Raw genomic sequence first — 17,648 nt, forward strand, 5'->3', positions numbered from 1 at the left:
AAAATACACTTGAGATCAGTTTTCAAAATATGGCAGTTCTGTTGTAAAGAAAACATGCCTTCACTAGCATTTGAATGGGCAAATTAAGCCACTTTATGCATAAATAGATATTCATGAGGAGAAACTAACTGCTAGGGGAGTCCAAGTAGATCCAGCAGCCTGGGAGAGCTGGTGCTGTCATAGCTCCATTCCCCAGGTGCAACCAGTAGTGAGTCTGAGCACAGATTCCCAGTAGCACACACATGTGTGCACGTACATGTATACTTACGTATATACACACTTATATACATGACTGGCCACACAAATAAGATACAGGCACACAGAGCATTCACATGAACACCACCATCATCAATGGTGTCATCCTGTTCCCCTCTCTGGCTGAGCAGGGGAAGAGAATCTGTATGTACAACGTGTGCATGCAGTAAAGAGTTCCTTATGGAAAATAAGGGGATGGGACAGACTGTGGTTATCAGGCACAGGACATGGTCAGACAAGCCTACTGGCCAGCCCCTGCTTCCACGTGAATGGACCCTTTTATCTCCTTATCTGTTTCCCCCACTTGGTCTTCCCTAAACCATTTAAAGTCCTGCCTTTTACTGCCTTTGGTTCTTCCCTTAATTATTTTATAACAAACCCTGAGTAATCCCAAGCTACTCTTCCACTACATTCCATGTTTCCCGCATATCCCACAGTCCTGGGCAGGAACCTCCCTTTAGTCCCAATGACTCAGGGTGATGGGCTTAATTCCTAGACACTGGAACTGAAGCTTTCCAGGGACAGTTCAGGGAGGAACTGGACAGGATGTCCATTCCTCAGGAGTCAGTAATTTGGGTTTTCTTCCTACCACTGTGCCCCTTGTGATCATCTGGGCTTGTGGAGATGAGCTTTTGATGGGCTGGTGGCTCTTGGGATGGGCCTGGGAGCAGATGGAACAAGTTATTGAGTTACTTTTGCCATCATTCTGTGTCTTCTTTGTGTGTGCAGTTGAGCTTCTTGTCAGTTAACCTATCACCATTCATTAGGGGTTGTATCATACTTTCATCTTAAAATGCAGCTGAACATATATGTGCTTAGTTTTTCACATGTAACAGCTAACATAAGAGTTTTCTAATTTTATTGTGAAGTGTGCTATAATTTATCCAGCTGTAAAATATTATTTAAAAAAACCCAAACCAAAACCAAAATAACAAAGCTTATTCAAGGCAGTGAGAAACATTTCAGGACATAATCACAGTAAAATCTTTTCTCAAGAGTCTTCTGGATATTATTTTGCCTTTCAATAACATGAGACCCTTAACCAAGATTGTGTGAAGTAAAAAAAATACAAAGTAAAGATGAAGAGGCAAGTGAGTCTAAAAAGCATTCAGATGGAAAAATGGAGAGAGAACAAAGGAACTGGAAAAGGTATATATACACAAAGGTTAAATACCATATTTTAAGTATGCCTAATATCTAAAATATTTCCTAGCTAGTTATTTCTCCCCACTCCTATCTCCAATGTTCTCATCTATCAGATTGCTATCATTTGCCAAATTCCAGTTTCTAATACACATGAAAAATTTATCAATAACCATTTAGAAAATACCATAATAATATTTGCTAAAATCGCCACTACAAAAAATACTGTGTAATCCATGAAGGGATACTGAAATGTATGATTAACTATAGAAAGTAATGAAGTATTGAAAGATCAGGAGATATAGTTACAATCATTAATTTAATACTGAAAAATATATAGTATTTGCCAAAAGCATGATTTCAATTTCAGTTTGCTTAATCCCAAAATAAGCATTAATCAGCAAACTGGGAAAGTTTTATGCAAATATGTTAATGGAAAATACAGTTTTTGTGTAGGAAAGATTCTAGTGCAAGATGCTTTTTTTGCTATCTTTACCATCAATCCATGTCTCTGTGTCTATCAGAAATTCTGTGCTGCCTTATGGAATTTTTACCTTGGATATCAGATTTCCTAATGTTGTTCACCGACTTTTGCAAGGGGGCAAAGGAGTCCATGTTATCTGGCCATGGGGCTGTGTCCTTCTACTAAAAGACAAAGAGTGGAATTCCAGAACTATTATTTCCATAGATAAGAGAATGGTCAAGATAAATCTATGTAACTGTAGACATCACTCAAATGAAGGTGTTTGTCAATTTTTTTATTATTTGAAAAGTTTTAAATAATTTGAGGAATTACCAAAAAAAAATTATAAGAAGAATACTGGATTTTCTTCAACAGAAGGAGGTCTTCGTGTTTCAACATAGGGTAACAATTCTGCTGATCAGCAAAATCAATAAAGCGTAGCTTGGTTTCAGGATCCTGACAGAAAGAAATAAACATATTAACTACACTGAAGACAATGAATGATACTTGGTGACAGGACATGTACTAAGAAAATATTTCCAAAATAACAACAACAAGCAATACCACCACAATCTTGAATTTCCTTCATACTAAACATGTTAAAATTCACACATAATTTATTTTGTCCTGAATAAAGAATTTCAGTGGCTGAAAGTGTATTTGTTTGTAGTATTTGGGCAGTAAATTAATACAATTCATAAAGATCAGAAGTCTTAGAACTATCCAAAATGGCATTTTTCATAAAAATGATAGCTGTACAATAGGAAGTTCCAGATATAAAGTTCAATATTTCTGTATGTATATTTCATTATTAAATGTAAGTAAACACATACAACTCAGTGAAATAGAATATTCTCCAATTCAGATAGTGTATATTTTATAAAATATTATACAGGATATCTTACCAAATGCTAGATGTTTCTTAATTCTTGTATAATGTGGTGTTGCATGAATTTTGGAAATGGAAATACGGACAAGCTCTGTAGCTCTGCCTTTACCTGTATTTCTTAATTCAATAATCTGTTCTTGCTTCACAATGTAGAAAACAAAAAGCATCTATCTGGACAAAAATCTTCAAATGCAAATTTTTCTTTGAACAAAGGAAAGTACATTTGCTGCATTTTTGTTAATACCCCTTACAAGACAGAACCTCCACTGGGATAAGAATAAAAGATTCAAACTACAGGAGGGAAGGTAACATGAGTGCTTAAATTCAGGTTTTCTCTTTTTTTAATCACTGTGGAGAAAGTGAATCATGAAAATGAGCTTGATAAGAGAAATTATTCAAGAAATTACCTCATATTCTAAAATATTTTAAAAAATCCTATCCTGTTCAAATTCACTTCACCTGCAGGATTTATGTTTTGAGGCCCACATATTTGGTTTATCTGCAATGAACTTCTTTATGGAGTTCTTCCTTTCTTCCTGTGTACCATAGGTGAACTGCAGGAAACATCCTGCAACGTTGAACTAAGAAGCAATAAAATATTTCATTATCACCTCCTGAAATTAATATGCTAGAAAATGGTCCAGTTGAAACACTGACCTGATAAAGAGTAACAACTATGGCAGGACTTTTAATATGAAAAGAGAAAGATATAAATAAATTATTTTAGAAAAGGAACTGAAGAGAAATTAATGTCAGCATTTCTACCTGCGAAAGATCCTTATTGAATACATTATCCTGCATTTTGAATTAGTGTACATGGTAGTAATTATTATTACTGGTGTATCAACAGTTATCCTTGAATAGATAAAATGACAGTGCAGTTATGTGTCATACTACAGGTTTTTAGTTTATTAGGAAAATATACAGTAAAAATCAGGTTTAAAGTAGCTCATGAGAAAAATTAGATCAAATGGAAGTAAAGTTACTTTACTGCTTACAGTTCTTTTGCAAGATTCTATTTTAAATGCAGTCATTTGCAGTTATTGTCTTTTTTTTGCCTCCAATAAAAATATAGCAGCTGTCAATAAAATATAAAAAGTGCAGGAAATAGGAAAAAAAAAAAAAAAAAAAAGAGTTATGAAAAGAATTCCACAGCAGATAAAAATAAAGGAGCTGTAAATGAGCAGATTTCAACTTGCATAAAACGTTTGGAAAATGAATTCTGCATTTTACAAGAGATGGTCTTGCAATACATATTGTTCAGTGGCAAATGCACTGTATGGTTCCTAATATGCTTTTGGTAGTACCTGTGCCAGCTGAACCCTTTCCTCTTTAATACAAAGTTAGGGCAAAGCAATTTGCTTTGCGGAATAAAAAGGAATCTGAAGAGCCCAGACAGAGAAATCCAATTTCATCTCCAGACAGCTACAGCGTTATATGCTTTCCATTTTAATGACTGACGGATTCTATTTCTCCTTCCCTGGCATGACAGAAGAAACTGTTTTTCCTGCCTATTGCAGAATCAGTTAAAAAAATATAGTGTTATAGTTTTGGGGGTTATTTTGGTTGCACCATGCTTGCAACACATTCACATACATTTATTAATACCTCACTTCCTTCTACCATTAATTCAGTTACAATACAGTTGTCCGGTTAATGAACTGTAGTCACAGAAATTCTGCCTGTTGCTCCATAAGCCTTCTCTGATACTATGCCATTGATCCATTAAGTGTGACCTGATTGCAGGTTTCTAAAAAGTAAAACATCTCTTACTTTAAGACTAAAGCTGTATCTAAGACCCTGAAACACCCACAAGCTTCTCTATCAATCTATAACACATTTAAAAAGTGGTGTGGGTTTTTGTGGTTGTTGGTTTTTGTTTTTTTGTTTTTTTGTTTTTTGTTTTTTTTTCTCCTCCTGTCATAGGATGTTAAATTCAGGGGGCTCTTAGGTTGATCAAAGTCTGTCCTCAGAAGAATGACCCCAGTTTTACATGCCAGTCCCAATAAGAGAACCAGATTTGAACTGATGCTGAAAACAACATTTGTAGGAAAATTTATAGGTTTAGGAGGCAAAGTTTTCCTTTGCTTTACATATAATGAAGTCTCTTGATCTTATAAGTACTATAAAATTGCATTATTTCATCACTAAATGTTTGAGGAAATTTTTATTTTTAAAGCTGTCATTTAACTTTACCAGTAGTAAAGGCTTTGCTATATATTTTACTATTTGCATATACATCTGTTTATGTGTTCAGACCAGAAATAATTGAAGTCAAAATTTCCACTGAATGGAAAATGAAAAAAAATCTAAAAAGCCAAAAAGAACTGCCTTATTTTAAAAAAACAGTGTAAGTTTTCTTTTAGTGAACTCTGGAAGGCATGCATTTCATTAAGCAGTAACTCAAACTGTTTAGCATTAAAAAGTTCTTAATGGAACAGAACCTTAAAATCTAAACTCTTAGTCTTTGATCTATGATTTTTAAGAAAGAACCTTGTAATGGTTTAAGCCCTGCCGGGACCAGAGAGCACATTGCTGTTGCCCCTCCCCCACCCTCAGCCGGTCGGGCTGGCAGTGAGGCACAAACCCGGGTTAAAATAAGAAGAAATTTAATGCAACAGTGTGATAAAACAATCTGAACAACAACAGTGGCAAGGATAACAACAATAAATAGCAATAACAGTGAACAAGACAAACGATATACAGAGAAATACCGCAAATGGTCACGGAACAATGACGACGCGTGGGACCTGCCACCAAAAAGCCAAAGAGAAAGTAAAAAGGTTCTGCCCCTGGACCTGACGTCAGCATGGTATGAATAACCCGGCTAGAGATCCCTTCCCCCTCTCTCTCTGCTGGGGAAACCTAACACTATCCTAGCTGAACGAGGACATAATCCACCCCTTTATTCTATACCATCTGCGTCATGTCCAACTGCCATTTAGTAGTTAAAAATAACAAAGTAATTATTTACAAAGGCACAGCATAGTTCATAGCATGTTCTCACCCAGAATCAAGTCCCCCTGTGACACGCATCAGACCTCTCCACTGTCCTGCATCACCCACCAGGTGCACCCAGGTCCTTGGGCAAAAGCAATCCCGTGGGTGGGTTTGCCTTTACCTTTGCCTGGTGCAGGACTAAACCAGACCATTTTTCCCAATATATTCCCCATGCACACCACAGGGACTTTATCCCCATCTACAGCACATGGAGGTTTTGACTGAGCCGGGCCAGCTCGACTGGCAGATCCTCTTGTGTTGACTAGCCAGGTGGCCTTTGCTAGATGCATGTCCCAGTCTGTGAAGGTCCCACCTCCCAGTGCTTTCAATGTGGTTTTTAACAGTCCATTGGAGCACTCCATCTTCCCAGAGGCTGGTGCGTGGTAGGGGATATTGTAGACCCACTCGATGTCGTATTCTTCTGCCCAGGCATTTATGAGGTTTCTTCAGAAGTGGGTCCCATTGTCTGACTCAATTCTCTCTGGGGTGCCGTGTCGCCACAGGACTTGGGTCTCAAGGCCCAGGATGGTGTTTCGGGCGGTGGCGTGGGGCACTGGGTAAGCTTCCAGCCATCCAGTGGTTACTTCCACCATTGTGAGCACGTGGCGCTTCCTGTGGCAGGTCTGTGGCAGTGTGATGGAGTCGATCTGCCAGGCCTCTCCATATCTATATTTCAGCCATCGCTCTCCAGTTCACTGAGGCTTCACCCGCTTGGCATGTTTGATTGCAGCACACGTCTCGCATCCGTGGATGATCTCTGCAATGGTGTCAATGGTGAGGTCCACCCCTCGATCTCGAGCCCACCTGTATGTTGCATCTCTACCTTGGTGGCCCGAGGTCTCATGGGCCCACCGGGCTATGAACAGTTCACCTTCGCGCTGCCAGTCCAAGTCCACCTGAGCCACTCTGATCTGAGCAGCTTGGTCTGCCCGCTGGTTGTGTCGATGTTCACCAGTGGCCCGACTCTTGGGTACAAGGGCATCCACATGGCGCACCTTCACAATGAGGTTTTCCACACGGGCTGCAATGTCCTGCCACACTTCAGCAGCCCAGACAGTTTTACCCTTACATTGCCAGTTGCTCTGTTTCCACTGCTGCAGCCATTTCCACAGGGTATTCGCCACTGCCCATGAATGGGTGTAGAGGTAGAGCCTCGGCCACTTTTCCCGCTCAGCAATATCCAAAGCAAGCTGGATGGCTTTCACCTCTGCAAACTGGCTCGATTCACCCTGTCCCTCAGCAGCTTCAGTGACCCGTCATGTGGGACTCCATACAGCAGCCTTCCACCGTCGATGTTTTCCCACAATGCGACAAGACCCATCAGTGAACAGGGCATATCGCTTCTCCTCATCCGGCAGGAAATCTAACCCTATCCTAGCTGAACCAGGACAAACCTGTAAACTTTTAGCTACCATTGAAGCATCTGAGCACAACTCCTGGATTCCCATAAGGATTTCCAGATGTCCAGATTCAGTGGTACCAAGTAGGACTTGGTATTTGAAATGGAAATCCCTGGAATTTTGTGGTAATGAGCCTGGAGCTTCTGGCTTCTGTGCCCCAGCCCCTGCATAGCTTTGACCCTGGCAGCCCAGACAGTTAATAGGTGATGTATCCAGAAAGCAGGCAATGGAAAATTGGTATATTTCTTGGACCAAGGTTCCACTGAACATGATTCCTTCAAAAATTTAACTGAAACTCAATTTTTCTGTAAAATAGAAGATAAATAATGTGATTTTAAATAAACTAACATTTGTGATATTTGTGGAGAAAGTTGAAATCCTTTTTGTCAATGTAGTATTACCTTTGTCCTTTTTCAAATATTTCATGAATACTATTACCCATTATTTCTTAACTGGGAAATTGTCTTAAATTGCATACTCACCAGCTGTTTTTTTTTTAACTAAGATGACTAACAAGTTGCATAATATTTAAACTTAACAGTTGGTATAGTTAATCCAAAATCTTTCCTAAACGGACAATAGAGATTGCCTCCTTAGTTACATTTTATTAAGATATTGGGAAAAAAAATAATTTAGGAATTTCACATAGACTTTTTCATTCTTTAATATATTTTCTTTGTATTATATTTGTTTTATTATGTAGTGCCATATGTTACAGGAAGAAAACTACATGGACCTACAAACCTGTGACATATTTATTTAAATGCCAACATGGACAGAAATTTAGGTTTCACTTGCTCATACTAATTTCATGTAATTTCCCAGTATAAGAGAACAGCTAAGTACAAATTAGCTGGGTTTTGGGGGAAGTTGGATGATTTGAGAGGTGGGGTTTGGTTAGGTTATTTTTCCTATTCTTCTTCAGTTTCCAATGAGAAAAAAAAAAATATAGAAGTTTAACAACGATGTGCTCACTGAAGAGCTTTTTTTTTTTTTTTTTTTTTTTTCTAAATGCTTCACTATGAAATATATCAATATTAATAAAATTGATAAACAAGTCTCTAACTGTCCCTAGCCACCTTCTACACATGCAGAAAGTAATCTGAAATCAGGTTGTATGCAATACACATATCAACTATTTCATTATTCTTGTTTTGGGACCTAAAAATTCAGTCAACATAGTTCCAATGAAATCCTGGAGTATATTGTTAACATTCTGAATGTAATTAATTGACTATTATACACATGTGAAATAAAACTCACTCAAGTTACTAGTACCTTAAGGGATTTCAGGACATTTGGGTTTTAAATATGCTTACAGTCAGCAATCCAAGTGCAAATTTTGAATGAATCTTGTGGTTGTACTGTTCCGCTTCTTGTTTCTTCTTCTGGTTTTCTGTCCTGATTCCTAACTGATATTTTTTTTTTTTTTCTTTATCTGTAAGAAATATCTCACTATGGTATCTCCCTGAATTTTTCCTTGTATATTGTCTTCGCGGTATATAATCTTTGAGCATTTTAGTTTTTACCCTGAGAGCTGATTGCTAGCACTGATTACTTTGAAAAACTCTTTCCTACCTGCTCAATGTTTTTGAAGTTTTAGGAAAACCTTGTTTTAGTAGCATTATCTCTTTTGGCATATTCCTCAACAAATCTTGAACTGTTTATGTTATTTATTGTTTTTATTTATCTTTGTGGCCATCATCTGGAGAATATTTAATCCTATCAACTTTATTTTATTGCCAAACTCTAGTTCCAGTGCAATAAATCAGGGTTTTGTTTTTTGGTTTACTGGGACTGAAAATGGACTTTTTGAAAAATCTTGGCAAAAGTAGAGGTACAAGAATAAACTCCCAAGTTAGTGCAAGTTTTCCTAACACAGCAATTTAGATTCTGAACTCAAAGCTCATCAACAAGTAAAACAGTTTTAGGACTAATCAGGTTTACTATGCCATAGTGAAACCTCAACACAGCGCAGCATTTTGTTAGTAATTCTAAGCATGACAGTGATCACCAAAATATGGTCTAATAAGAGTCAAGAAGTGGGCTGACTACATATACACCAATTACTGGTAGGCAGTATCTACATGAAGCTAAGGATTCGTGTTATAAGTAACAGATTATTTGAACTTCCAGTAATTAATAGACTGCCAGTCCAAATTACATTGTACAAAGAAGCCTGTATATAATACTGCTATAATACTATTAAAATTGCTATATAGAACATCTGTGACTTTAAATCTCTAATTTGTGTAAGCAGGCCACTCCTTGAAAATAGTAAAATTAAGGACTTGCAACAGCTGAGAATCTTATCTACCACATTTTCTAAATTTCAGACCCATGTTCTTTGCCAAGTCTCAGCCAAGCTGAGCTGGACACATCTGAAGTGGCATGATGTGTCCAGCTCAGCTTGTTACTTCATCATATCATCCTTATATTTAATAATCTACTGACATCCTTCTAAGATATCTTAACATGTGTGCATTTCAGAAAGTGGTATTTTCTGATGGGAGTGTTAAATGTGCCATAGAGTAAAATAAAACCCCAAACAACCAAACCAAACAACCCCCCACAAAAATGAACAAACCCTCCATCCTACCCTGAGCTCATCCATAAAAAGTTGTTAAAATGCATTAGAAATGCTTTAAATATTGAAGAAATAGGCTACTGCAAACTTGCTCCTGATTTCTTCCTCTATGGATGGCTGGTGAGGAACCTTTTAATTTCACTTTAAGATATGGTGAATAAGATACAGGGCACTATCTTATGTTTTATTGTAAGTGTAATACTGGCAATGTAAAGGTGGACACATTTTTAAGTTGCTACTTTTGGCAGTTCTGAATATAGCAGTTTTTCAAACCATGACCATTCCTGAGAAACATTCATCACACTGTTCATTTCCAAAATGAGTTTCAAGTGATAGATGTTATACTTACAAAAACATTTTAAAGCTATCTACTTTGCAGTTCCTAAGGAGTAAACTTCATGCTGTCATCAGTCTGAAAGATGATTTGAAAGGTCACCCTTGTTTTGTTTTAAAATTTTTGCTTATTCAGTATGAATATTTTCTTTGTATGGAAATTTATTTAAAGAAATGAAGTACAGGATGCCTCTACCTCATTTTGTAACTTTTTAAGCATGTAAAATGTGAGTTCTTGAGTTTTCCAGGAAAAAAAAATGTAGATCTAAGTGGTAGAGCATTGTTCCTATTTTGTACACAGAATGCTATGTCAGAAAGTAGGGGTCTGAATTTGCAGACAATTCCAGAAATAGGCTGAACACACACCTTAGTTTGCAAGCTAAACTTTGTACAGTATCTGAAAAGTTCATATGTCCTAAACATTTGTGGCTAGGTCTGTTGTTTTCAAAGAATACCTGAGGTTCCTACACTCGGTTAAGATTTGAGAATATGTGCTTTCGTTTTAATCTCTGGCCTTGATCCAACTACAACAGTTTGGAAATTTTTCATTCCAGGAACACAAACCAATTCTGAAAAATATAAAATTAGTCCAATAATTACATTGTCCACTATGGTCTGGTCCAGAAATACAGTTATGGCAATCTTTCAAGACTCCAGAAAGCTGAAGGTGTCAAGAAACACAATTTAACTTTCAGACTTCCTTTGTAGTTTTTGTTTTTCCTTCCCAGCTTGAGCTCACTAACATGAGTCTCCAGGTGTCTGAGTTTTACAAAGGGCAGAAATGAACATCTGTTTAACATGTAACAAATGTAACACTGTTTCTAATAACAAACCTATAAAACAAACAAACAAGTTCAAAACAAGCAAAAAGATAAATGAATACATTATAAGACTAATTGGCACAAGTGATGCTTTTTTTTTTTTAAAAAAAAATCTTTTTATCATAAAAATCTTCAGTCATTTCTTTTCATATTTAGAGAGAATCTGAAAATTTTGATCCTTAATTATGCAGGCCATATCACTAGACATATTGTTGGACCTAAGTACTGAGTGGTCCTGCTCAAATCTCTACACCTGTAACTGGCATGCTAATTCTTCGGAAAGAAAACATACAACAAAATTAAGTAATCTCTTTCCTGGTTTTATTATTTTTTAAATGGGAGCAAGTCTAATTACTGTCAAATTTTCTACTGATGTAGCTTCCAGCTGTTAGTTCTGGGAGACAGATTTTTACTGAGAATAAAGTATGTGAAGTAACTAATTATCTTGGATGTTGTGAATTTGATGCTATAGCTGTCGGTTCTACGGAAGTTTGTCTCTCCTTCCTTCCTTCCTTCCTTCCTTCTTTCCTTTCTTTTCATCTTCAGTAGGATGAGATTGGTATTGCACAGATACTACCTTGGCCTTTCAATGTAACATACTTCAAACAGGAGAAAATCAAGCACAATCCTTCTGTGAAATGGAAAAAACCCTCACACATTATTGATCGCAAAGTTAACCTCTTTGTCTCAAAGCACCTCTGATATATGCATATATATATACATTTTCTCCTGAACACTAAATGAATACCTCCAGTGTTTCCAGAGCAACAGAAGTGATTTCCTTTTCTTCATTAACCTTATAATTCACTGCAGCAACTGCATGGATATAAATCATACTATTTTGAAGCATTCAGTTCTATGAAGTGTATTCCAGGGTGGGAAAAAATAGAGGGTGCAGGTATTTGAGTTAGAGAAAAAGCTTGGAAAACAAAGAAAAAAATGCCAGATAGAATGAATTTTGTCTCAAGCTGATGTTCTCTCTTTTGTTATTTCACATTTTTGAGGTTTAAGTAAATGAAAGCTCTTTGCAAAACCTAGATAATAAGGATGACAGCTGGTTAAGATTCTTTTTAAAACAGTTTATTTTTGGAAGGTGCTGATTTGGCAAAACCAAGCTTTTTATGGCGACCTGCCAGTTTTGGTGGATCTACAGTTAGAAAATGCTTCTCAGATCCAGGAATAGATTTGTCTCCAAAATGAGAGGACCAAAACAAGTAGTCAGTTGTGGAACGCACCTGACTTCAGCAATCCAGCTATATCTCTCTCACTGCCTTCATTCTGGTCCAATTTCTCTCTGCCTCATGTCCCCATTTCCTTGTTCACAGCTGAGTCTGTTATAGGAATAGGATGTTATAGGATGTTATAGGAATACCTAAGAAATTTCCATAAATAAACCTGTTACCCATTGATTAAAAAGAGAAATAAAACTGCTTTGATTTTTTTTAAAGAACACAAAATGTCACCTTCTACATGAAATTTTGAAATGCTTGAATGACACACAGATTCACAACTCCAGTTTCCAACCATTTCTAATTATGTGTTCACAAGGGAGATTTTGGTTATGCAGAAATGGAGATAGACAGCAGGTGGATGGTCATATGTCTGTGACAGGCAACTAGTTTGTTTTTACAGACTCATGACAATTAAGGTCAAGAATTATGGTAACTCTCCTTAACAAACAATGGGGTCTTTTTCATTATTAAAATTAATACTATAGAAGATCAACCACTTCCTCAACAGACAGAATATCATCTATCTATAAGGTGGGTGCTGAGCCTAGTTGTTTACAAATAAAAATTGTGAGATGATGTGGCATACAACTGGGTTTTTTTTACCTAAAGACTGTGTCATTGAAAAAAAAATTAATGAGACAAATATTTTCCAACAAAAGGGAAGTTTAGTGTCCAGTGTCTATATGTTGCAGAAAAACAAAACTTGTTTGAGAGATACATTTACTAAAAATACAGTAGTCTTTCTTTTTATTTTTTTCCAAGATGTGTATGTTTAAACAATTTTTGGAACTGTTGCAATCCAACATCTGTGCAGGACACAGAATTGGATGACTCAGAAGATAAACTGCAGTAAAAGCTGCCTCAAGACAGCACCGAGCCCCTGCTGCACAGAAAGCTACAGAGAGAAAAAGCCAATTCTAGACTGACCTATAAGACCACTAATCTGTGCAGAAAAAAAAAAAAAAAAAAAAGGGAATGCTGGAGAGGAAAATAAAAATGTGGAGATATATATATAGAGAGAGACACAGAGAAAGAAAAACAAGACAAACACCTTAATTTAGATTTTTCCTTTAGTTTAGGAATGAGCGATTTAGTCCATCTTTCACATCTTTCACATGGAATCAAAAAGGATTCACATGGAATCAAAAAGGAAGTTGAGAAAAATACAGATAAAGTTAGAGACAATAAAAAATTTCAAAGTTTATTAATCTGTTAAGCAAACTCTTATGTCATAAAATGGGGAAGCAGTGACAGAAAAAGGTGTGGGTAAAGTTAATTTCTGTTGTTTCCCCTGAGTAAATCTACAGAACAGACAGCATATGTTAAGAAATAGTTAAGTAAAAGAGCTCAAGGCAATGGGTTTTCTCCAGGAATCTGAACTATCATGAATATTTCTGTACTTTACTACACTATACTAAACCCTTTATTGCTTAAAACAGGAACAGTATGAACCTCAAATGGCAGAGAGCATAGATGATTCCAGAAGACAGTTGTGTTTGAAGACACATGCCCTTTAGAAGCATATTAATCACTAAGTATTTTACAAAAAAAAACCCACAAAAAAAAAACCCCAAAAAAACAGGGTTAGAAAAATTGTTTCAATTTCTAAATTTTCCAACTATGTACTCTGTAGTTTGCAGAGGCACTGAGCTGATGCCAGTTAACATTTCAGCAAAGTATGGTCATGGCACCTTGCCCTATTCTAGCTAACTGGATTGAACAAAAAGATAACCTTAGTTGTCTTGGCAATATTAAAAGTCCTCAAAAAAAAGTCTACAATGAAAATTCTGTAAATAGATCATTATGCAGATCAGTTTTAAAAAAAAAGGATCTAGCATGGATGCTAAGCATCTCTAAGTTTTCTTTTCTATAGTGCCATTTACCACTGAAGCAGTTTGAGCTTTTAAGTTCCATCGAGTTCGCTGCCATTTTTCCTAGAGCAATATAGTAAGATTTTTCTTCTTTTAAATAGAAATTTCTTGCAAAGGAAATAGGCGAGATGATTAGCCATTTCAGTTTTGTTAAATTCCACATCAGCTTTACCTAAATAATTCCTCTCTTGAGATACTGCAAGATAGAAATAGATTTTTTAAAAGTATTTTTTTTTCTTTTGGTAACTTACTTTGCCAAATCACTATCAGCAAAGTTAATAATGGAAAGACTTTTTTTTTTTTTTTAGTTGATTTTTTTCCTCCTAGCTTTAAATTATTCTGTATTTTTGGAATGACATGCAGTATATGGTGTAATCAGTTGTTTAATTTCAAATTGACAAATATTTTTCAAAATATACAGAATTATAGTATATTATAAGCCAAAATATATATTTATAGAAATGTCACAGCATTTCCTATAAAATAGTAAATATTCATTATATGTTCTGTGTAATAAGGAAGACATTCTCTAACATATTTTGTAAATACTACTTTGGTGAATTGTTGTATCAGAAATGGTGCTGCAGAAATTAGAAAATAACTGTAGATGTTTGATTAATCTTCTATTTTAGGCATTGTATAAATAAACTAATGGACATTTAAATGCATGTTTATATAATTATGGCTGAGCTTGTGCTTCATTTTTTAAGTCAACATGAGTTAAGTAGCTTCATTATCCTTCAGATTTAAATTTTTGTGTCCATAGTTCTCTCTGCCCTCCCTTCTGAAGTCCAGGACATACACACATATTTATTAAAAAAAACAACCCAAAACAAACAAACAAAAAACCAAAAAAAAAAAAAAAAAAACAAAAAAACCAAAAAAACACCCCCCACAAGCTACCTGAGCGTCATTCTTCATTTTTCCAATGTCTTAAAATGTCCGTTACATAAGTTATCGTGGGTAGATTTTACAGCACTGTGTTGGCTTTCATCTCTTTTCATCCAGCTGGCAGCTTTCTCAACATCTTTAAACCGTGGCTGTATAGGATACACAAAAACATTCCTATTTACTATTTGTCTGATGTCCAGCCAGCTGAGTTGTTGGAAAGCTTGTAAAGGTGCAGAAGAAAAGCCAGCACATTCCTTCACTTAAAACCTAGCAATGTAAATTGTCTGTAGTAGTTGCTCCTTTGAGTAACATTTAAAGATTGAGTCAAGCATTCTTACGTTTTACAACCATGTAGTGTACAATTTGGAAGTGTTTATGGACTTAGCATTTTTATTTGATGACCTTCCAAAAATTTTCATAAAAGCAGATTCTCTTTGTTATCTCTTTCATATCAGTTTTCTTATATTGTTCACCAGCATCTTCCAAGAGCACATTGTTACTGTTAGTATATGTCACATATGGTTAGTATATGTCATATTGTATTTATTCTCTCTCAAGTGAGGGAAAGACGAACAGCTCAGGTATTGCTACAGTGTATTTTATACACACCTAAGTCTATATGCGTATGTCCATAGAAACAACATATTTATATATGAGTGCTGCTGAATTTTATGGTTCAGTAATGTTGGAGAAATGTGCCTTCCCCATGATGCAGGAATCAGGAGATGTGTGTGTGTCTGTGTGTGTCTGTGTGTGTCTGTGTCTCTGTGTCTGTGTGTCTGTGTCTGTGTGTGTGTCTGTGTGTGTATTGGTTGGGTGTGACAGCAGTAAGAACTGAGGGGAGAATGAGGACATGGAATATTTATTTTAACTCAGTTAAACCCGGAACAGATATTGTCTACCACAGATGACTGCGCTACATACACTAATTCAAATTTCTGCAGAAATCAAACCACCTATAGTGGTTTTCACTTCCAAACTTTTTCAAAGGTGTTTTATATTGCCATGGAGGATCTAGAGACTGATATAATATTCTGTGGAAAGTCAGAAAAGAGGCCAGATAGAGGTTTGTTATATCCTGGACCACTGGTGCAAAGATATCAAGGTATTCTGTTCATTCCCATTGCATCAGTAGATTTCCCATCCAATAAATTACCAATATCTAAATTACCAATATCTGCTTCTGTGTCTTAAACTTCATCACATAATTTAGTCATCCCAATATACTTAAAGTGACATCAACTACTTTTCTATAATGCTGTTTAGTTGTTTGGGGTTTTTTTATACTGTTTCACTTAAAAACCAGGTATATATTGAGGGTTGTATTGAGGGAATCCAGCCTCCTCAGCCAGAACACAGACACTGGGAGAATGACCCTCCACACAGTCCAGGAGACAGTCAGTGACCTACTGCATCACATAGACACACACAAGTCTATGGGACAGGATGGGATACACCCGAGGGTGCTGAAGGAGCTGGCTGGGGTGCTTGCCAAGCTGTTTTCCATAATTTACCCGCAGTCCTGGCTGACAGGGGAGGTCCCGAAAGATTGGAAATTGGCCCACCTATAAGAAGAATCAGAAGGATGATCTGGGAAATTACAGTCCTGTCAGCTTGACTTCAGTGCCTGGGAAGCTGCTGGAGCAGCTCATCCTGAGTGCCATCATACAACACATGTGGGACAACCAGATGCTCAGGCCCAGTCAGCATGGGTTTATGAAAGGCAGATCCTGCTTGAAAAACCTGATCTCCTTCTACGACAGGGCAGCCTTCTTGTTGGATGAGGGAAAGGATGTGGATGTTAGAAAACATTGTACTACATATTACATCTCTTAATATTTAAAGAGTTTTGGTTTCATATAACTTTCTCACAGTACAGTAATCAATGTTTTTCCTATACTATTCAACTTTTCCAAGTACTTTTATTTTTATAAATAGATAACTGACTTTAGAGTATGCATGTTTGTACCTTACAAATAAGTTTTCTACACAGGCAAAGTCAATGAAAACTGAATTTTGAATTAAACAGTAAAATTTTCATTGATATATGAAACCTTATCATGAATACCTTAAGGGTGTATACAGTGCATGCTTTTCATTTATGTTGGTCATAAAAAGTAGGCAGAAACTTTTATGAAAATACGTTTTGTTTTAAATTGACCATTATGTCTGAACAGAACAATCCTCTGTGCCTTGAAACTCTTTTCCTGTGCACCGCAAGAAACATGACTCCTGCAATCTCCAAAGAAATGTAAACAAAGGGAAGATATTAATCCATCAAGAAACCTCAGCTGCCAGAGGTGAAACTGGTGGAATCATGTCTTTGTGAAATCACACAGTTTGAAAGTGACCTTGTTCTAAGAGAACACATTAAATATAGCTTCTTTCTTATTCTCCTTTTTGTCAAAGAAATGGTGACAATTTTAAAGTGGTCTTATTTTATACAATGACAAAGAATTCCTTCTAAAATTCTGTAGGCTTCCTTCTAAAGAACAGCATCACAAGTTGTGAAAGGAATTGCATGTATTCCAGCATTTAAATTGTGTAAACGTTTTTTCACACCGGAACATGTGCATACATTAACATTTCTGTGTTAAAAGTCAAACTGTTAAGAACAAAGAATATGAGTTATTATAATCCCCAGCTATATGCTCTGAAATTCCAACTCTAACAGCTCAGAAGTTTTTTTGCTTTGTTTTGTGGTTTGTGGTTTTTTTGTTGTTGTTGTTGTTGTTTTGTTTGTTTTGTTTTGTTTTGTTTCCT

This window comes from Athene cunicularia, assembly GCF_003259725.1.
Source record: "Athene cunicularia isolate RWA chromosome 1 unlocalized genomic scaffold, athCun1 chr1_part2, whole genome shotgun sequence".
NCBI classification, from domain to species: Eukaryota; Metazoa; Chordata; class Aves; order Strigiformes; family Strigidae; genus Athene; species Athene cunicularia.